The sequence below is a fragment of the Rattus norvegicus genome, chromosome 4 (assembly GCF_036323735.1).
Source record: "Rattus norvegicus strain BN/NHsdMcwi chromosome 4, GRCr8, whole genome shotgun sequence".
NCBI classification, from domain to species: domain Eukaryota; kingdom Metazoa; phylum Chordata; class Mammalia; order Rodentia; family Muridae; genus Rattus; species Rattus norvegicus.
In genome coordinates this window covers 112,902,366-112,926,358 of record NC_086022.1, presented here as the reverse complement: position 1 = coordinate 112,926,358, position 23,993 = coordinate 112,902,366, and positions in this window count along the sequence as shown.

The following is a 23,993-nucleotide window of genomic DNA, read 5'->3' as shown; positions in this document are numbered from 1 at the left end:
GCCCAGGTTACTGTATCCAGCAAAACTCTCAATTAACATTGATGGAGAAACCAAGATATTCCATGACAAAACCAAATTTACACAATATCTTTCTACAAATCCAGCACTACAAAGGATAATAAATGGTAAAGCCCAACATAAGGAGGCAAGCTATACCCTAGAAGAAGCAAGAAACTAATCGTCTTGGCAACAAAACAAAGAGAATGAAAGCACACAAACATAACCTCACATCCAAATATGAATATAACGGGAAGCAATAATCACTATTCCTTAATATCTCTCAATATCAATGGCCTCAACTCCCCAATAAAAAGACATAGATTAACAAACTGGATACGCAACGAGGACCCTGCATTCTGCTGCCTACAGGAAACACACCTCAGAGACAAAGACAGACACTACCTCAGAGTGAAAGGCTGGAAAACAACTTTCCAAGCAAATGGTCAGAAGAAGCAAGCTGGAGTAGCCATTCTAATATCAAATAAAATCAATTTTCAATTAAAAGTCATCAAAAAAGATAAGGAAGGACACTTCATATTCATCAAAGGAAAAATCAACCAAGATGAACTCTCAATCCTAAATATCTATGCCCCAAATACAAGGGCACCTACATACGTAAAAGAAACCTTACTAAAGCTCAAAACACACATTGCACCTCACACAATAATAGTGGGAGATTTCAACACCCCACTCTCATCAATGGACAGATCATGGAAACAGAAATTAAACAGTGATGTCGACAGACTAAGAGAAGTCATGAGCCAAATGGACTTAACGGATATTTATAGAACATTCTATCCTAAAGCAAAAGGATATACCTTCTTCTCAGCTCCTCATGATACTTTCTCCAAAATTGACCATATAATTGGTCAAAAAACAGGCCTCAACAGGTACAGAAAGATAGAAATAATCCCATGCGTGCTATCGGACCACCACGGCCTAAAACTGGTCTTCAATAACAATAAGGGAAGAATGCCAACATATACGTGGAAATTGAACAATGCTCTACTCAATGATAACCTGGTCAAGGAAGAAATAAAGAAAGAAATTAAAAACTTTTTAGAATTTAATGAAAATGAAGATACAACATACTCAAACTTATGGGACACAATGAAAGCTGTGCTAAGAGGAAAACTCATAGCGCTGAGTGCCTGCAGAAAGAAACAGGAAAGAGCATATGTCAGCAGCTTGACAGCACACCTAAAAGCTCTAGAACAAAAAGAAGCAAATACACCCAGGAGGAGTAGAAGGCAGGAAATAATCAAACTCAGAGCTGAAATCAACCAAGTAGAAACAAAGAGGACCATAGAAAGAATCAACAGAACCAAAAGTTGGTTCTTTGAGAAAATCAACAAGATAGATATACCCTTAGCCAGACTAACGAGAGGACACAGAGAGTGCGTCCAAATTAACAAAATCAGAAATGAAAAGGGAGACATAACTACAGATTCAGAGGAAATTCAAAAAATCATCAGATCTTACTATAAAAACCTATATTCAACAAAATTTGAAAATCTTCAGGAAATGGACAATTTCCTAGACAGATACCAGGTATCGAAGTTAAATCAGGAACAGATAAACCAGTTAAACAACCCCATAACTCCTAAGGAAATAGAAGCAGTCATTAAAGGTCTCCCAACCAAAAAGAGCCCAGGTCCAGACGGGTTTAGTGCAGAATTCTATCAAACCTTCATAGAAGACCTCATACCAATATTATCCAAACTATTCCACAAAATTGAAACAGATGGAGCCCTACCGAATTCCTTCTACGAAGCCACAATTACTCTTATACCTAAACCACACAAAGACACAACAAAGAAAGAGAACTTCAGACCAATTTCCCTTATGAATATCGACGCAAAAATACTCAATAAAATTCTGGCAAACCGAATTCAAGAGCACATCAAAACAATCATCCACCATGATCAAGTAGGCTTCATCCCAGGCATGCAGGGATGGTTTAATATACGGAAAACCATCAACGTGATCCATTATATAAACAAACTGAAAGAACAGAACCACATGATCATTTCATTAGATGCTGAGAAAGCATTTGACAAAATTCAACACCCCTTCATGATAAAAGTCCTGGAAAGAATAGGAATTCAAGGCCCATACCTAAACATAGTAAAAGCTATATACAGCAAACCAGTTGCTAACATTAAACTAAATGGAGAGAAACTTGAAGCAATCCCACTAGAATCAGGGACTAGACAAGGCTGCCCACTCTCTCCCTACTTATTCAATATAGTTCTTGAAGTTCTAGCCAGAGCAATCAGACAACAAAAGGAGATCAAAGGGATACAGATCGGAAAAGAAGAGGTCAAAATATCACTATTTGCAGATGACATGATAGTATATTTAAGTGATCCCAAAAGTTCCACCAGAGAACTACTAAAGCTGATAAACAACTTCAGCAAAGTGGCTGGGTATAAAATTAACTCAAATAAATCAGTCGCCTTCCTCTATACAAAAGAGAAACAAGCCGAGAAAGAAATTAGGGAAACGACACCCTTCATAATAGACCCAAATAATATAAAGTACCTCGGTGTGACTTTAACCAAGCAAGTAAAAGAACTGTACAATAAGAACTTCAAGACACTGAGGAAAGAAATTGAAGAAGACCTCAGAAGATGGAAAGATCTCCCATGCTCATGGATTGGCAGGATTAGTATAGTAAAAATGGCCATTTTACCAAAAGCAATCTACAGATTCAATGCAATCCCCATCAAAATACCAATCCAATTCTTCAAAGAGTTAGACAGAACAATTTGCAAATTCATCTGGAATAACAAAAAACCCAGGATAGCTAAAGCTATCCTCAACAATAAAAGGACTTCAGGGGGAATCACTATCCCTGAACTCAAGCAGTATTACAGAGCAATAGTGATAAAAACTGCATGGTATTGGTACAGAGACAGACAGATAGACCAATGGAATAGAATTGAAGACCCAGAAATGAACCCACACACCTATGGTCACTTGATTTTTGACAAAGGAGCCAAAACCATCCAATGGAAAAAAGATAGCATTTTCAGCAAATGGTGCTGGTTCAACTGGAGGGCAACATGTAGAAGAATGCAGATCGATCCATGCTTATCACCCTGTACAAAGCTTAAGTCCAAGTGGATCAAGGACCTCCACATCAAACCAGACACACTCAAACTAATAGAAGAAAAACTAGGGAAGCATCTGGAACACATGGGCACTGGAAAAAATTTCCTGAACAAAACACCAATGGCTTATGCTCTAAGATCAAGAATCGACAAATGGGATCTCATAAAACTGCAAAGCTTCTGTAAGGCAAAGGACACTGTGGTTAGGACAAAACGGCAACCAACAGATTGGGAAAAGATCTTTACCAATCCTACAACAGATAGAGGCCTTATATCCAAAATATACAAAGAACTCAAGAAGTTAGACCGCAGGGAAACAAATAACCCTATTAAAAAATGGGGTTCAGAGCTAAACAAAGAATTCACAGCTGAGGAATGCCAAATGGCTGAGAAACACCTAAAGAAATGTTCAACATCTTTAGTCATAAGGGAAATGCAAATCAAAACAACCCTGAGATTTCACCTCACACCAGTGCGATTGGCTAAGATCAAAAACTCAGGTGACAGCAGATGCTGGCGAGGATGTGGAGAAAGAGGCACACTCCTCCATTGTTGGTGGGATTGCAGACTGGTAAAACCATTCTGGAAATCAGTCTGGAGGTTCCTCAGAAAATTGGACATTGAACTGCCTGAGGATCCAGCTATACCTTTCTTGGGCATATACCCAAAAGATGCCTCAACATATAAAAGAGACACGTGCTCCACTATGTTCATCGCAGCCTTATTTATAATAGCCAGAAAATGGAAAGAACCCAGATGCCCTTCAACGGAGGAATGGATACAGAAAATGTGGTACATCTACACAATGGAATATTACTCAGCTATCAAAAACAACGAGTTTATGAAATTCGTAGGCAAATGGTTGGAACTGGAAAATATCATCCTGAGTGAGCTAACCCAATCACAGAAAGACATACATGGTATGCACTCATTGATAAGTGGCTATTAGCCCAAATGCTTGAATTACCCTAGATCCCTAGAACAAACGAATCTCAAGACGGATGATCAAAATGTTAATGCTTCACTTCTTCTTTAAATGAGGAAAAAGAATACCCTTGGCAGGGAAGGGAGAGGCAAAGATTAAAACAGAGACTGAAGGAACACCCATTCAGAGCCTGCCCCACATGTGGCCCATACATATACAGCCACCCAATTAGACAAGATGGATGAAGCAAAGAAGTGTAGACCGACAGGAGCTGGATGTAGATCGCTCCTGAGAGACACAGCCAGAATACAGCAAATACAGAGGCGAATGCCAGCAGCATACCACTGAACTGAGAATAGGTCCCCTATTGAAGGAATCAGAGAAAGAACTGGAAGAGCTTGAAGGGGCTCGAGACCCCAAAGTACAACAATGCCAAGCAACCAGAGCTTCCAGGGACTAAGCCACTACCTAAAGACTATACATGGACTGACCCTGGACTCTGACCCCATAGGTAGCAATGAATATCCTAGTAAGAGCACCAGTGGAAGGGGAAGCCCTGGGTCCTACTAAGACTGAACCCCCAGTGAACTAGTCTATGGGGGGAGGGCGGCAATGGGGGGAGGGTTGGGAGGGGAACACCCATAAGGAAGGGGAGGGGGGAGGGGGATGTTTGCCCGGAAACCGGGAAAGGGAATAACACTCGAAATGTATATAAGAAATACTCAAGTTAATAAAAAAAAAAAGGAAAAAAAAAGAAATCAAAATGAAAACCTAAAAAAAAGAGTTCTTGAATCATGGTTATTTTACCACCAAGTACAAATCCCAGGTGTCCAATATGCTCAGTCATTGCTAAGCCTACCATTCCCTCACTCTTTTCAAGAGTGGAGTGCAGAACAATATGATGTCTGAAAGATTGTGACAGAACCTGCTTGCCATTCTCTCTGAGGCTTCAGGAATGTCTGCTCTCTATGCCTTCTACATCCCACAAGCTGTGTCTCTCCAGTCTCACATCTTATTGCTTGCCTTTGTGATGCTAGAGTGAAACTCAGAATTTTATTTGTTATTCAAACATCAGGAATCGTCTCTTGTTTTCAGGACATTTTATATATACTGTTCTGTTGTTGTTGTTTGTTGAACAAAATCTTTATTTTTCAATTTTACCAATGAAAACTCAGGAGCCAGATGCTGGGATGAAAGCTTGCTGGTTCACTGAGGCAGAGACAGCCCCTTGTTGACGTCCACCTTAGCCAGTGGCGCAGAAGGACCTCCTCTCTCTATCATTTCCAAAAACTTCCTGTGCATCTCTTTATCCATGGTCCTGATTCCTTCCTCTCTGTTTTTTTCACTAATACTCTTATGTTCACTTCCTGTCAACTGGTTGCTTGTTCTTACTCTTGCATAAGGTCGACTTTATTTAATTCTGTTTATAATATTCAAGCAAAAAGCTCTTGGATTAAAGGTGAGTGCTAAGTCTAAGCCATACAACTAAAATCAGGGTATTTATTTATTTATTTATTTATTTATTTGTAAATAGCATAATCTTGGGGTACTCGGTGTGAGCAAATACCCTATAACACAAGTACATTGCTGTTCTGGAAGTTTCCACCCTGTATCACTTTATCTTTACATTAAGTTAATGTCTATTGTCAGTGCATAGTCACTGAATCATTACTGTACATTTATGTGCTGATAGTTCACAAAATGATACATTTCAGAAAGCCAGACCACATATGTATCTCTTTTATCATTTAGTTCAAGTAATTGTATGATATAGAAGTGCTGCTACCTATTGCTCGATGAAGCATCTATATATGTAAGTGTCTACAATTCAGTAGGGCTCAATAAATACTTTCAAATGAGAAAAAACCAGTTCCATATTTCCATTCTTCTTTCATATTGTATATCATATCACACACATTTCCAAGAAATGCACTCAAATGCCACATGAAATTTGTTCCAGTTTCTCTGTTTCCTGCATTTATCCTAATACATATTTCGTCTTAAATTTACCCATAGAACGCATTTTCCTACTTCATGCCACCTAATGGACATTTTGTTCATCTTCGCTTCTAAGAGTCACAGAAATCTTATGATTTCATGTTTTTCCCAACTATGCTTTTAGCCACCCACCTGCATTTTGATGAAATTTTTCCCTAAGTCAATATTGCTATAACTGGACTTGGCTTAGCTGTCTCTTATCTGGAAGCATGATACATTTCTAGTCAGCTCCTTAATGTTAAAGGTCCACATGAAGGACAGACTGAGCCCCTGTACAATGGAGAAATAATGCTGTCATTTGGCTTTCTCTTTGAAGTGTGCTAGCACTTGACCTTGGACTCTGGGTGCACTGCACCATGACTGAGTCATAGCTTCAGAAGTATACAGAGTAAGCTCTTTCTTTGCTTTTTGAGATTGCTTCCTAACAGTCAAACCTCCAGAGTGTCAGCGATTCCCTACCAGAAGCTGTGCAGTATAATTTTAAATCAGCTGCTGGTCTATTTCTTTAAAACTATTTCCTATAATTCCAGGAACAGTAAAGTTTTTGTCAGTTTTAAAGTAGACTTTCTTCCCCAAAGGACCAATAGGTTTTCCTTCAATTCCAGTCATTTTTTTATAGATCCTAAGCAAGAAGCAGTAATGGACAGCTCATCACCTTGTATTTTTGCATGCTATATGAGGCGGGTCTGGCATTCCTATAATTCCCTACATGTACTGGAAAGTAGCTTTTTTTCACTTCAATATGCTAACAAAAGCTTGAAAATTATTTGAAATTTTAATTTATATTATTTCTCAGTCTTCCTAATGCTATTTTCCAATTGATATCAGAGAAGATTTGTTCTGTTGTCTCTGTTGTTATATATTGAATGTGAAAGATGCTTTAGAGTGTTACATGGGTAAGCACAACATCTCCAAATAAAAATTCAGTGTTTGAAAGGTTGTGGAATTTTTAGATATCGGGACATTGCTTAAAGAATGAGTCACGAGGGGTCAAGCTAAGCAATCTCTCCATCTCTATCAATGCAAATCTTGACCTGGGTAAATTATTTACTTACCTTTCTTTTTGAAGCCCTATTTATATTCGGTTATATTCTAACCTTATTGCTGGCCTACAGTACAGAGTTAACATACTTTTTACTAATGAGTTTACATTTGCTAGGAGGAAGGCTTACCATGCTGAGGGAGAGGTAGACACAAAGTGACTAGATATGAGATAAATGTAAATAATTGCAAGATTCAGCAGTATGAGATATAGGTATTTAGAAAGATTTCCCATGCTCATGGATCAGAAGGATTAACATAGTAAAAATGGCAATCTTACCAAAAGCAATCTACAGATTCAATGCAATCCCCATCAAAATTCCAACTCAAGTCTTCACAGAGATAGAAAGAGCAATTATCAAACTTATCTGGAATAACAAAAAACCCAGGATATCAAAAACCATTTTCAACAATAAAATAATATCTGGGGAAAATCACCATCCCTGACCTCAAGATATTCTACAGAGCAATAGTGATAAAAACTGCATTGTGTAGGTAGAGAAACAGGCAGGTAGATCAATGGAATAGAAACGAAGATGCAGAAATCAACCCATACACCTTTGGTTACTTGATCTTTCACAAAGAAGCCAAAATCATCCAGTGGAAAAAAAGATGGCATTTTCAACAAATGGTGCTGGTTCAACTGGTGGTCAGCATGTAGAAGAATGCAAATCGATCCCCTGTTGTCTAGCAGTACAAAAGTCAAGTTCAAGGTGATCAAAGACCGCCACATAAAACCAGATATGCTCAATCTAATAGACAAGAAAGTGGGAAAGAGCCTCAAACACTTTGGTACAGGAGAAAATTTCCTGAACAGAACATCAATGACTTATGCTCTAAGATTGAGAATTGACAAATGGGATCTCATAAAATTGAAAAGCTTCTATAAGGCAAAGAACACTGTCAATATGACAAAATGGCAACCAACAGATTGGGAAAACGTCTTTATCAACTCTACATCCCATAGAGGAATTTGAAAGGAAGAAAATAGCAGTGGAGGAGGGGGAACTTGGAGTAGCCACTAGAAAATCACGTATGCTAGGGACTCAAGTGGCTCCAAGAAACCAACAGAGAGGACATTAACCAAACAAAGAGGAGGTAGAACCTATCCCCAGGTTGAAGGATGGGAACACCCACTCACCTGAAAAGTATTAATACAGAATTCATCCTGTCAAAAGGAAATGCAGGGACAAAGAGTGGAGCAGAGATCAAAGGAAAGGCCATCCAGGGACTGTACCACCTAGAGATCCATCCCATCTGCAGACACAAAACACAGACACTATTGTTGATGCGAAGAAGTGCTTGCTAACAGGAGCCTGGTATAGCTGTGCCCTGAGAGGCTCTGCCAGAGACTGGCCAATACAGAAGTGCATGCACACAGTCAAACGTTGGACTAAGCATGGGGACAATGGACAAGTTAGGGCAAGGACTGTAGGAGCTGAAGACGTTTGCAACTCCATAGGAAGAATAACAATATCAATCATTCAGATCCCCAAAGCTCCCAGGGACTAAACCACCAACGAAAATGTACACATGGGGGACCCATGGCTCCAGATGGATATGTAACAGAGGATGTTACCTTATAGGTAATCTACCTGGAGGAGAGCCCCTTGGTCCTGTGGAGGTCTGATGACCCAGGATAGAGGAATTATAGGACTCTGATGAAGGAGTGGAGGGGTGGGTAGGGGAACACCCTCATAGAGGCAGGAATAGGGGGGAGGAGATAAGGGTTTGGTGGAGAAGAATGTGGGAAAGGGGATTACATTTGAAATGTAAATAAATAAAATAACCAATAAAAAGATTTAAATATAAAAAAGATATATTTTAGAAGGTAAGTTTTAAAACATTCTAATATCTGTTTGGGGAGATGGCTTAGCAGTTAAATGTGCTTATTGCTCATCCTAAAAATCCTGAGTTTGGTTCCCAGGCTTTACTTTGGGAAGCTCACAACTGGTTGTAAATGTCACTCCAGTGGATCCACCTCCTTCTTCTGAACTCAGCAGTTAACTACACACAGGCTTTGGAAAAAATATTTATAGGAAACCAACAAAATTAAAACTTCACCCTTTTAAAAACACTTTTGTATTTTTGGCCACTCTATCTTGCATTGGAAGCATTTTATATTGGCTTTTTCTATTTACCAACTCCATTACTAAAATAAGCAAAATAAACTATACCTTTGAGAAATTGCTTTGCTCTTAGAAGTGAATCCGAATTTCAACTATAGACCTTTTCTCATTCTTGTTTTTACAATGTATTTGTTTAAAAAGTTATGTGCATGCATGTTTATACATGGGTATGGGTGTGGGTGTGGGAGTGGAAAACAAAGAGAGCATCCAATTCCTTCAGGAATAGGCAGCTGTGAACTGCTTTATGTAAGTGCTGCGAGGTGAACTCCATTTCCTTTGAATGAGCATCAAATGTGTTTAACTACAAAATCTCCTCCCCAAATTCTTGTCTTTCACTTTTTATAAACTGAAAACCTCCTTTGGATACAGATTGAAATTTTATTTGGTCATTTCTGATCCATTCCTCTGACTGTAAACGTGTAGCAGACAAAAAAGTCATGTATAAAGTATAATTTTTTGAAATGCATTTAAATTTGTGAATCATATTCATAATACTACATTTTCTGTCAGTTCATATTTGAGAAGTTTTAAATAATTACTTCTATAGTCACTGAGAGTACAAAGTGAAAGTTTTAAAAATATTTCCAACTCCAGCCCATTTTTGAAAGTAAATATAAGAAAAGGGATAAAGGAAACTAGTTAAATACTGGGAATTTGCCAAGGAACCTTTTTATATTGTTCACATTATGTTCTGGTGGAAACGACATCTCCAAAGAAGCATGTCATCAGCTATGAATACCACCATCAAATTCCCTGCTGCTTCATGCATTGGTAGATGGTAGATTTGTGTTTTAGGATGACAGGGATGTATTTCAAATGCAGCTGGTGCAAAAATTAGCTGACTAATAAGAATAAGAAACACGAAGAAGGACATTCATCTGCTAGTGTAGGAGAGTAGAGGGTAATCAGTACAAGAAAGAGTAGTCAAGGATAATCTGAAAATGTTATCTGAGATTGTTACCTCTACCAGCCGCTCCTCCTCTTACTAGCTCCAGCTTTCCTGAGTTTCTGCAAATTAACACTTCCTTCCACGATCCACTTGGTTTGTATCCTCATGTGTTAGGCTTCAGTTCTCATCTAAAAAACCTTCTCATAGAGAACAACCATTTATATTTACAGTTATTCCATGACATTACATTTCTTAGTAACAATAATCTGATAAGTTATTCATCTTCTTCCTAGACCTCTCTGTAACAATATTTGAGCACACAGCTGAAATAGTATTCACTGGATAACCCCCAAACCTCAAAGACATCATCAAACTAACTAACTTGGAAAAGTAACTTGTATCTATGCCATGAGTCTTTTAGAGTACCTTTGCTCCAAGAACAAAAATTTATGGTCACAGGAAGCTAAAATTCAAATAGCCATGTATTTGATACCATCAATACTGTGCTTGTCCCTGGCTTCTCTCCACTTCACTGCATCCTTAGTCATCTTTTGACTTGGGAGTGATCTGTTTTCCTGTGGATTTTTATCATCCACCTTCTCTAAATACCCCTACGTAGAAATTTACCATTTTTAATGTTACCATTCATATAAATTATAGCATTCTCAAAGTGATCTAAGGGCAACCTCCTTTCTGATGTAAGACATTGTGTCCAAGGCCATGACTTGGTGTACTTGTGAAGATGACCTTAAGAATTATTATTTGGAAGTATACTTTTCAAACTGTAGAATGCTTCCTTCAGATATTATGAAGGAATATTTTACTTCTGTAAAAGTAACAGAAACGAGAAAATTCAGAAACTTGAAAGGCAAAATTTGTACAGGATTATAGAGTTATAGACTGTAGTATTCATTCTATAAAAACTAATGTCATTTAAGCATCCATAGTTCCTTCTTACATATGATAATGCAAAGAACCACCAGCTCTAAATTTCCCAGAAAAAGAAACACGGAAGAATATAATCATCAGCAACAACTTTGAAGACTAACAACTGACTAAAGAAAATATTTCCATTACAGCATTTGCTGGGAGACCAGACCTAACATGGGGATAGATATATCGAAGTTGAATCAACTCACAGAGAACAGCACTTTCAAAATATTATCTTCATTTTGCCCAAATGAATGCTTTATTTATGTAACCAAGATACAGTTATGGAAATAGACTTCCTAAGTACTGTTTTATTTACCAGAGTAGATTCGTGCCATTTTTTTTTTTATTATTGCCAAGGAATCATACACCTTGGCAGACTGGATAGCCACTTAGAGATGAAACTTTTGTATGTAAAGTTGTAATTTTAAAGTTTAGAAGAATCAACTTCAATTCATTATGAACCATGAGGTTCATAATGCAAAAATTATTCTGATGTTATTTTACCCTGTTGGACAATGTTCCTTTCAAAGCATTTATATGGACTTTTCTTATCTTTGATGTAAAATGAAAAATTAAAAAAAACAATAAAAGCAAAATGTACTAATCACTTTCAACGTTGTGCTGTTAGAAATGTAACAGTCCCTTTTCATCTGATTAGAGAGTTACAAGGATGAAATTTGGAGTTCAAGGTCATTTTCCAGCTGGGCTAGTGTCTAAACCTTTTCTCCTGCAGTAGAGAGTTCTAGATTCCAGAAGTATGAAAAAACAGAGGATAGAGGGAAAGAAAGGAGAGGGAGGGGAGCGACATAGCAATGGAAGGGGAAGAGAAGTGCATGTGGCAGCCTCCCCAGAAAACAACCATCTCCCTTTCCAATTTATTTTGGTAGAGTATATATCTAACCCCCTTTCTTAGTAGAGTTTTTTAATAATATTTTTAAATGCCAAAAATTTGTACATTTTTTTGAATAAGCGAATTGTTTTGGCAATCGCTCAGGCCAAGATACTCACTGGAAGATTTGAATCTAGAGGACAAACTAGAGGACAAGCTGATGAGGATGAATCTGTCATTTTGGCATTTTCATCTGCATTGTCCCAGCTTACCAAAGGGATATTGAAGCTAGAACCAGAAATGACAGTTAATTAGCAAGGCCAGACTATATCTACACAGTCTATAAATGGAGGGTTGTAAGTAATCCTGCAGAATAATCACTTCATTTATTTTAGGATGACAGTATTAGAATACATGTTAAAGGCTTTACCAATGCATGTTTTCCTCCCATACTATCAAATTCTTTATAAAGTCCTAGAATAATATACTGATTAGTTTTAAAAACCAACTAGACAAAATCTATAATCAGTTGTTAACAGAGTACTAATAAGAATTTATCTAATCTAGGCTGATCTATTACAGGCTGAATTTTCTGGGGATTTTCTTGGTTATTACACGATAGGAAGGACAAAATCCACTGTTATTGACACCATTCCTTAACCAAGAGTTCCACAGCAGTATAAGAGTGAAATGTGGGCGCTGTGAGCAAGCTACCAAGGATGTATCTACTTTCTTTCTCTTGACTGCATATGTGATTTGGCAATCTGTTTGAGTTCCTTATGTTATTTCCAAAACTGTTGGATTATGATCTGGAATTGTAAGGCAAACAAATCCTTTCTTCCTCATGTGTGTTGATTTTTGTCAAGTTGCTTGATATAATATAAATGAAACTAGAACATGAAGTCTGAAATTTGATACATCTCACAATAATCTATAATGGTCCAATCATTCCTCAAAGCAGAGCCTACTAGCCTTTGGGGTTTTCTATTTTGTTGTTTTTTCTGTGGAGGTGAAGAGATGAAAGATTAAGCATCTCATTTTAACTCAGTCTCTCCTGTAATTCACAATATAACTCAGACTGGCATTGAGTTCTTGGCAATACCATACCTTGGCTTATCACATGTTGGTATCACAGGCATGAGTCACCATGACCTGGATTTGGCACATTTTTAGAATGATCAAATTACTACTTCCTAAGCATGTGAAATCATCCCAGTTAAAAGCTCATTTTTCTTAGATATACGTCACTCATGAATCTTAACTAAATATTCGATAGACATCTTGGCTACTGCTACCATGACCATTTTGGCTAACATTTCTGTAAGTTGTTGGGTTTTTTTTTTTTTTGTGGAAGGATTAAATGTGTAGTAAGTGAAAAAATAATATATAAAAATCTTGTCTCCAGGCTATTCTTTAATATGTGTTCTGTTCGAGTACATAGCTTCTTATGTTTGTTTGTTTTTGTTTTTTGATTGGATAATTTTTACTTGCATTTCAATGTTATTACCATTCCTGATTTCCTGTCTATAATCCCCTATCCCATTTCCCTCCCCGTTCTGCTGTAAGTTTTTTTCCCGCCTTCCCGCTCTGACATTTTCCTACAACAGAGGGTCTGTCCTTGGCAGGACCAAAGGCTTCTCCTCCCATTGGTGCCCAACAAGGCCATCCTCTGCTACATATGCAGCTGCAGCTAAGGAACTGACCAAAGACTTTTGGATGGTGGTTTAGTCCTTGGGAGCTTTAGTTGGTTGATATTGTTGCTATTATGGGGTTTCAAGCCCCTTCAGCTCCTCCAATCCTTTCTCTAACTCAGCTTCTAAATATAGATGACACAAAAATCTAATCCAACCTTCAAAACTTTAAACCAACTTCACAACCCATACAATCTACTCCATTATTTAACTATGTTTACATTACATCCTATTCTCATTCCAATTGCAGTAATTAGAAATGGCTTAATTTTAGCTGACAAAATGTTGTAGTCATGGTTGAAGGAAAATCAAGGAGGGAGGAGCTTGAAAGAAATGTCCATATTAAATCACAGTCAAGAGCAGACAGAAAGTAAATGCATTCATGCTCATGTTGTTTGCTTCTCTGAAGAGTTTCCCCACTCTTTCCTAGTTCATAACCTCTTTCTAGGTAATGGCATAACAGATAGTGAGCTGACATTCTTTATAGTAATTAGCTAAGATAATCTCCCACAGATGTGCCCACAGATCAACTCTGTATATGCAATCCTTAACTGATATCCTCCTGCTAGTCTAGGTTGTTTCAAATTAACAATTAAAGCTAACCATCACACATTAATGGTATAGAAATGAAAGTCCCATTCTTCTTTATAAATAGGTGTCTTTCCCTAGCCCATCAGCTAAAAGGTTCCTAAGAAACCCATGCACATTTTATTCCTTTCCTGGTGATATACAGCAGTGTTTTTTAATCTAGTATGATGAAAATGAAGGTAGAAATCACAGTGATACATTGTCACTAAGAGAGAAGGAGGATGGGTAAAAATTATATATAATCTTGAGGATAATAATTTCTGCCTATGATCATTTTACCTTTTCACCCTGTACATCATGGAACTTGCCAACTTCTGTAATTGTATGAGCTAATTTCTTATAATAAATCCCTATCTGTATCTTTCTATATATGAAAATATATTTTTCTCTGGAGAAATCCTGACTAATACACTACCCCTTGGCTCAAGCTTGAAAGGTATAACAATCTATTTCTTTCTAAAATACATTCTGGCTAGATTTCACATAATACTTTAAGATAATTTTTTCTCAAATGTCAATTAAGGCATAGGAGTTAGCATCCAAATGACAATGTATAATTGTTTTATAATTGGTACTGGACAGTTCATTTCAGCTCAAATTCTTTACATAAATAATTATAAAATTCTAATGAATTTCTTATGTCCTCAAGCTATACTGGTTATTTGACAGAGTGGAAACACATGTGATTCGAATTCTTAGTTGTTTCTGTTGTCAGCATTTATGTTATAAAGGCGCATTTAATTAAAAATGTGTTTTCCCAGAAGTAAAGTGCTTGTTTTTAAAAACTCCAAATGAATTATGAAAAATATTTCCCTTCTCCAAATCAGAATGCACAACCACATTGCATAGGATCCAGGTAGATTTCCACCAGCAATCATGCCTTTCTAACTCTAAATGTCAAATAATAATTGGCATTTAAAGAAATTGCACCAGAATATATTTCACATATCTTTTAAGATATTGGTAGGTATTTTTAGCAATTATTTCATTACCACTAAATTGAGGACTAGTGTCCAATTATACATTAATTACCAGGCTAAATGTGGCTAATGTTCTAGCCTGGATGTCACTAGGCATTTTAATTTTGCTAAATTAAATGCAATGGAATTCAACTTTGCAGATTCACAATTCAAACACTCCTTTAATTATACAGGTTTATTTGAATGGAATAGAGCAAATGCTCTCTAACCTTAAAACGGTGCTGAAATTAAACATGGTATTTAGCAGAATCATTGCAGGAGCTCAGAGAAGAAAGGTTCATTTGAAAACCTGAAGGAAACTCTGACCCATCCCTCTAAAATCTTCCCCTGGTCTCTTGGTCTCCCAGGTCTTCTGCTTCAGTGATTCAAGGAACAAAGAGTTCTAACTGTTGCAAATGTTTTTCTTTATTGCAAAGTAACCTCAGTGTAATTTCATCCTTTAATTTTATTCCTTCCATTTGGAGCCCAGTAGAATAAATTTATTATCCCTTTCACATATGTGATGACAGGTCCTCTATTATTCCCCTGTCTAACTTGCTCTGAGATAGTAGGATATATTGCAGCTCACAGTCATCATTTTGGTTGATGTCTCCAGAGCAATCAAAGTCCTTCTTAAAAGGGACCTCTGATATGTGCATGACATATCTCTGAGGCCCTTTACATTTATAATCTACTTGTAAATGTAATAAACTGCCTCTTCTGAAGAAGTGTCAAAATTCCTATAAAGGGTGGACGATTGAGGTGGAGGACAGAAAGGTGAATATTATATGTATATATGAATGAAATCCTAAAATATTTATTAAAAGTAGTATACTAAAAAGTTGTAAAACAACAAAAATTAACTTCACATGTTCTCTCACACAAATGCATCTAAACATAATTTTAAAAATAAATGTCAAAATAAATATTCATAGAATATGACTTTATTGATCCTGTTTTAGAAACTTCTGACTTGATATAACAAGATACAAACGTCTATCTTGGTTTCAAATGTTAAATACATAAATACATATGTACCTACATAAATACACATCCACAAAATATAAACAGGTTTTTACCTGTTGTCAAATCCAAGCAAACAAACAAAAAATAAATGAATTCATCAATATACAGCAACACTATATTCAGAAAATTTAGATTACTATTCCTTGCTTAATGTATTTCTTATTTATTTAAACATATCTTCCAGTTATCAGGTGTTATTTAATATATGTACATTTTGTGATTCGTAAACTTATTCTTGACTTCCTAGTTAATGCTTCTCATATCAAATATATCACTTATAGGGTTTTGTTTTCAAGTAGTTACAAAAACAGATTATTTGGGGAGATTCCTTGAACGTAAAAAGAAAAAAAAATTGTGTTACTTCCATACCTAAGCTTTGCCTACCAGAGTGGAATTGGATGACAAAGAGAAAAAAATAGGCATTAGACTCATGAAAATCCTAACTACCTCCAAAGAAGGAGTCACATGTCAAAGCATTTGACTTTAATATGAGTATAGGGGAAGCTGCAAGATCCAGAGCAACCTGGGCTACATAGTGGCATAATGAGACTCTGCAGATAGATATGTAGAGGGAGAGAGAGAGAGAGAGAGAGAGAGAGAGAGAGAGAGAGAGAGAGAGAATATATATGATAGATAGATGATAGATAGATAACAGATACATTTTATATAATCATAGGTGCTAGATTAATGTCTCCACTGTGAAAGGAACCCTAAGAGAGAAACCAAAGGGCTTGAATTTATCTCTATGACACACAGTATGGTTCTCCCTCAAGACTTGAAGGATGAGTTGTATAGCTACAAAAGGATACAATTCAGAAAAAGACTACTGCGATATGAAAAGAACTATGCCTATTTAATTGCTTGAATCTGAACTCATGTTTTGTTTTGTAGTATAGTTAGGAGTGCATTTGCCTCGCATATCTCCAGCATCATATGTATGAGTTGTGGTTCAGCTCATCTGAATAATCACAACATAAGGAAGGTTACAGCCAAAGAGAAGTTGAAGCTTATACTTTGCTACATAGTATGTTTGTGTATACTCTGACATACATGAAACTGCAAAAAGAGTGGAAAATGTTGAACTATGAAAGAAAGATGAACGTAAATTTAAAAAGTAGTAGGTAAGATAATAAATATGTAGATGTTACAATTTAGAGAAGTTGCACCAGAGGAGACTGAACATTTAAAGCAGTAATTGAGAAGTCCTGCTTTATCAGGAAACTATAGGGCATTTTTACAAAATAGACATTAATAGAGCTTAAATTAAACATTTTGACTAAAATTTGTTTGTAGGTTTCAATATTAGAAAAATAAATTCTATGAACACTAAGAATAATCATCATAAATAACCTATTTCTAACTCCTACTAAACATTTCAGCCTCTTTTCTCCAGAATTCTAGGATTACTGATGATAATTCATAATAATTCTACATTTTTAAGAAAGTTTGAGGTAAGTTGGGGCCCAGGCTCTGCTGTTAGGCTACTGGACAATAGTTCCAACAGTTTAGCACCAAAGTGAAAGCAGGTAGGAAAGTGGTTTATCCCAATAGACAACAGTTAGAAGAATGTTCGATGGAGTTAAAATTACATCTCACTCGTTTATGCAAATCTACACTGGATAAATCTCTCTCCAAAACATAGTAGTTGACATGAAATTTGAACTAACATATATTTACAAATATGTTTATCTCTCTGCATCTTCTTTGAATATCCTTCTAACCATGAATGAATATTAGATAGTTTACATTTATAAAATACTTCCATATGTGGTCTTAATCATTGCCAAAAATTGTATGTAGAAATAAAAAAAAATTGTACACATGGGATAGTTCCAATCTGAAAATATATCTTCAGAGAGTGACTTATCAGTCATGAAAACTGGCTCTTCTTTATTGTGGTTTTGATATGGGTGAAATATATTCCAAAATGACCTTTGTACTTGTAGCATGGGCCTACGTCTAATGGAATGGAAGATTGTTAGATCTAGAAGTGTCGGAGTCTTAGTACAAGGTGCTTATGTAATGGTGGACTTATTCCTCACTCTTAAGTGTACAGCAACCTTTACAACTAGATTGGTTATTAAGAGCTGTGGTTATAAAATACAAAACACCCCCATACACTTGGTCTCTTTTGGACAAGTCATTTTACTTGTAATTTCAATATCATTTGGCGATGCAGCTATGTGGTCTTCAATTAGTTTTTTCCAGCTACATAAATAGTGTGACTAATAAAGCTGTTTTTGTTTCAAGACTCCTGGCTTAAAGTACTTTCTATACCATTTCTCCGAGGACTGAGATAATCCACATTTCCTTTAGTTTAACCTTCTCTAATACTGAGTGCCACTTCTTGAGGTATCTAGTAGAATCTCAAATGAATGTGTTGTTGTTGTTGTTGTTGTTGTTGTTGTTGTTGTTTATTTTTTAGAAGAAAACATTTAGTTGGTGATAGCTTACTGCTTCCGAGGTTCAGTTCTTATCATCATCATATTGGGAAGCTTGGCTGTGTCCAGGCAGAAATGGTGCTAGAAGAGCCTAGATTTCTACATCTTGATCAAAGGCAGCAGCAGGAGTCTGTCTTCTGCAGGCAGCCAAGAGGAGCTGTCTTTCCATCCTAGGCAGAGTTTGAATTTAGGGACCTCAAAGCCCACCCCCAGAGTGGAAAAAAGGAATATTGATAATCTTTTAATTTTCTATATCTACTATCAAAGATAATTAAAGTGTATTAAACAAAGAAATCATAGACACTCATAAATCAAATTTTCCTTTAAAAGGCTGTAAGGAATGTAAAATATTTTACTTTGTATGTTATTTTATTTTACTATATATTAAGAAGCCTTTAGACAAACAAACATTTCAAATGTTATCCTCTTTCCTAGTTTCCTGTCCATAAACCTCCTATCCCGTTCCCTCTCCCCCTTCTTCTATGAGGCTATTTCCCCACCCATCTACCCACTGTTCCCTGCCTCCCTTCCCTGATATTCCCATACATCAGGGGACAGGGGAAAGTCCAGTATTAGCAGCACCAAGAGTTTCTGCTCCCACTGGTGTTCAACAAGGCCATCCTCTGTTACATATGCAGCTGGGGCCATGGGTCTGTCCATGTGTACTCTTTGGATGGTGGTTTAGTTCCTAGGAGCTCTGGTTCATTGTTATTGTTGTTTTTATGGGATTGCAAACCCCTTTAGCTCTTTAATCTTTTCTCTAACTCCTCCAATGGGGACCTCATTCTCAGTTCAATGGTAGGCTGCTAGCATTCGCCTGTGTATTTGTCATACTCTGGCAGAGACTCTCAGGAGATAGCTATATCAGGCTCCTGCCAGAATGTACTTCTTGACACTAGCAATATTGTCTAGGTTGGGTGGCTGTAAGTATATGGGCTGGATCCCCAGGTGGGACAGACTCTGAAAGGCCATTCCCTCAGTCTCTGCTCCAAACTTTGTCTCAAGATCTCCTCCTATGAATATTTTTGTTCCCCTTTCTAAGAAGGACTGAAGCATCTGCACTTTAGTGGTCCTTCTTGAGCTTCATGTGGTCTATAGATTGCATCTTGGGTAACTAGAGCTTTTAGGCTAATATCAACTTATCAGTGACTGGAAACCATGTGTGTTTTATTTGTGATTGGGTTACCTCACTAAGGATGATATTTTGTAGCTCTATCCATTTGCCTATAAATTTTATGAAGTCATTGTTTTTAATAGTTGAGTAGTACTCCATTGTATAGATATACCACATTTCCTGAATCAATTCCTCTGTTGAAGTACATCTGGGTTCTTTCCAGCTTCTGCCTATTATAAATAAGGCTGTTATGAACATAGTGGAATATGTGTCTTTGTTATATGTTGGAGCATCATTTGGCTATATGCCCAGGAGTTGTATAGCTGGGTCCTCAGGTAGTACTATGTCCAATTTTCTGAAGAACCTCCAGACTGACTTCCAGAGTGGTTGTAGTAGCTTAAAATTCCAGCAACAATGGAGAACTGTTCCTATTTCTTTACAACCTCGCCAGCATCTGTTGTCACCTGAGTTTTTGATCTTAGCCATTTAGATTGGTGTGAGGTAGAACCTCAGAGTTGGTTTAATTTGCATTTCCCTGATGACTAATAATATTGAACATTTCTTTAAGCACTCCTCAGCTATTCAATATTCCTCAGCTGAGAATTCTTTGTACAGTTCTTTCCCCCATTTTAATAGTGTTTTTTTAGATTTTCTGAAGTCTACCTTTTTGAGTTCTTTGTATATATTGGATATTAGCCTTCTATTGGAGGTAGGATTGGTAAAGAACTTTTCCCAATCTGTTGGTTGCCATCTTCTCCTAATGATAGTTTCTCTTGTCTAAGAAAAGCTTTGCAATTTTATGAAGTCCCATTTGTTGATTCTTGATCTTACAGTATAAGTTATTGGTCTTCTGTTCAGGAAAATGTCTCCAGTGCCCATGTGATTGATACACTTCCCCCCTTTTTCTTCTATTAGCTTGAGTATACCTGGTTTTATGTCGAGGTCCTTGATCCATGTGGACTTGAGCATTGTATAGGGTGATAAGAATGAATCAATTTGCATTCTTCTACATGCTGACCTACTGTTGAATCAACACCATTTGTTAAAAACGCTATCCTTGTTCCACTGTGTGGTTTTAGATCTTTGTCAAAGATTAAGAGACCATAGGTGTGTGGTTTCGTTTCAGGACCTTCAATTCTATTCCACTGATCTACCTGCCTTTCTCCATACCAATACCATACAGTTTTTATCACTATTGCTCTGTAATACAGCTTGAGGCCAGGGAACTTCCTCCAGAAGTTCTTTTATTGTTGAGTATAGTTTTGCTATCCTTGCTTTTTTTTTTGTTATTCCAAATGAGTCTGCACATTGTTCTTTCTAACTATGAAGAATGGAGTTGTAATTTTGATGGGGAATGCACTGAATCTGTAGATTGCTTTTGGCATGGTGGTCATTTTTACAATATTAATTCTTCCAATACATGAGCACGGGAGCTCTTTCAATCTTCTAAGATCTTCTTCAATTTCTTTCTTCAGAGACTTGAAGTTTTTGTCATAGAAATCTTTCACTTGCTTGGATAGAGTTACACCAAAGTATTTTATGTTATTTTTGACTATTCTGAATGCTGTCATTTCATTATTTTCTTTCTCAGATTGTTTATCCTTTGAGCAGAGGAAAGTTACTGATTTGTGTGAGTTAATTTTATACCCAGCCACTTTGCCAATGTTGTTTATCAGCTGTACGAGTTCTCTGGTGGGACTTTTGGGGTCACTTAAGTATCCTATCATATCATCTACAAATAGTGTTCTTTTGACTTCTTCCTTTCCAATTTGTATCCCTTTGACCTCTTTTATTATCTACTTGCTCTGGATAGGACTTGTAGTACTATAATGAATAGGTAGGGAGAGATAGCACAACTTTGTCTAGTTTCTGATTTTAGTGGGATTGCTCGCTTCATGTTTCTCTCCATTTAGTTTGATGTTGCCTACTTGTTTACTGTATATGGCCTTTACTATTTTTAGGTATGGGCCTGGAATTTCTGATCTTTCCAAGACTTTTATCATGAGAGGCTGTTGAAATTTGTCAAATGCTTTCTCAACATCTAATGAGATGATCATGTGGTTCTTTTCTTTGAGATGTTTTATATATTGGATTATGTTGATAGATTGTACATTGATTCCTGGGATGAAGCCTATTTGATCATAACAGATGATCATTTTACTATGTTTTTGGATTTAGTTTGCAAGAATTTTATTAATATTGCATTGACATTCTTAATGTAAATTGTTCTGAAGTTCTCTTTCTTTTTTGTGTCTTTGTGTGGTTTAGGTATAAGTGTAAATTTGGCTTCATAGAAGGAATTGGGTAGTATTCCTTCTGTTTCTATTTTGTATAATAGTTTGGACAGCATCTTATCTCTTATTTTTTTTGCTTCATTTCCTGGTTGTTTTTCTTCTAGGGCTTTAACAAACATGGATAAAAGTCCCTAACAAATATTCTTTGAAATTTCTTTCATGATCTGCAGGTAGAAGTCAATGGCAGAGTGTTTGCTAACATAGACATGGTACTGGGTACTATCTCACAACACCATAAACCAAGTATGATGGTACATTCTTCCAATCTTAGCACTTGGAAATTTAATTAGAAGGTCAAAATTGTCCTCAAATATATAGAAAGTTCAATACAAGCCTGTGCTAGATAAGACCTTGTCTCAAAAGAAACATCCTATTTTTAAAGACTATATTTCTTTGAAGATAAAACAAAATTTGCTAGTGTGAGACATACATACTCTAACTATAGGTTCTAAAAATTTCCTACAGCAATTTATCCTACCCAAAATAACAATGGAACACCTACAAAATAAGAAACTACTAAGTGATTTTGGGTTCTCTATATTTTGAATCCCAAGAATGTATGGCCTTGTGACTGCTAAGCAAGTGTTCCATCATCAAGTTTAATATCCGGTGCTCTGAAGCTCACAAGTACATCAACAATTTAATTTGAATTAATTGTCATAGGCAGTAGATTGCTCATGAGTTCCAGTCCAGCTTGAGTTATTTAGTGATATTCATATCTCAAAAGACAGAAAACAAATGAAAATTTCATAAATGATCATAAGGTTTGGAAAAGCAAGGCATCACTTTAAAGAAAGCTATAAAGCATAAGATGTCATTCTAGTAGTTTAAGCTCATTAAGCAATTTGATTTTTTATTTGTATATATATCACATCACCTGGAATATAGGTTACAGGAGTTAGTGAGTTACCCAGTGTGAGGGTAGGGAATCAAACTACATACATCTAAAAGAGCAGCAACCATTCTTAACTAAGGAACTATTTCTCCATTCCTATATTCTAATAATTCAAATGCCATCAGACTTCTAGGGCTGTAGATGAGGACTCTACACATAAGAAGTATCAAGTTACTTCCTTAGATTGACAGTTAACTATGAGTTCTACACTTTATCTTAGCCAAAATGCCGAGAAGCAATTAACATTTTTTTCTTTTTTTCGGAGCTGAGGACTGAACCCAGGGCCTTGCGCTTGCTAGGCTAGTGCTCTACCACTGAGCTAAATCCCCTTAACTATGAATTCTAGATTAGAGTCTTGATTTCTTTTATTTACAGGATTACAAAGCATAGAATGAGATGAAATATTTGATTTGCCAACTAGATAGATAAATTTGACATTTGACCTCAAATGCATGTGATTGGTACTCTGCACACAGCTATAAATATAATCCCCAAGAACATGAGTGCTAGAGAGTAGAATTGGAGTCTGATCTCACTCTGTACTTGTGCAGATAGAGATATGTCAGCAAGAATGACAAGTCGAAAAGATGACTAAAGTTGAGAGCAAGTGCAGGAGATTGCTCTACGTTTATAACAGAGATTACTCAAACATGGGCTACATTTCATCTCAGTGTAGATAGACACTACAACTCTCCATCAAGTGATTTTCAAGTACATTCTATGAGAGATGCTCTACCATCCAAAATGCCCCTAATGTTTGCCATGCATACTGGTTAGGAAATAAATGCTAGTGCTTCTGGTTGTTTAGAATACTCCGGAGCCTCATAACTACACTGGCTAAAAGAATTATGGCCTATGCAAATATATGATCAGCTTTTGAAGCCAGAGTATGAAGAAATAACTTTTGTAAAATCTACAGGTTCAACTCATCTAACCACTATATTAACTTCAGAGCTTCAAACATGGAATGAATCATTGCAAAGCAAAGTGTGTAAAAAAAGCCAAATGCTACTATGCCATCTCTTCTGAAAATGGAACTTTTTTGAAGTTCTTATTACCAGGTTTTTGCTGTTAAAAAAACCCTCAGGAAGGTGTACAATTCAGAAAAATCATAAAGATTCATAT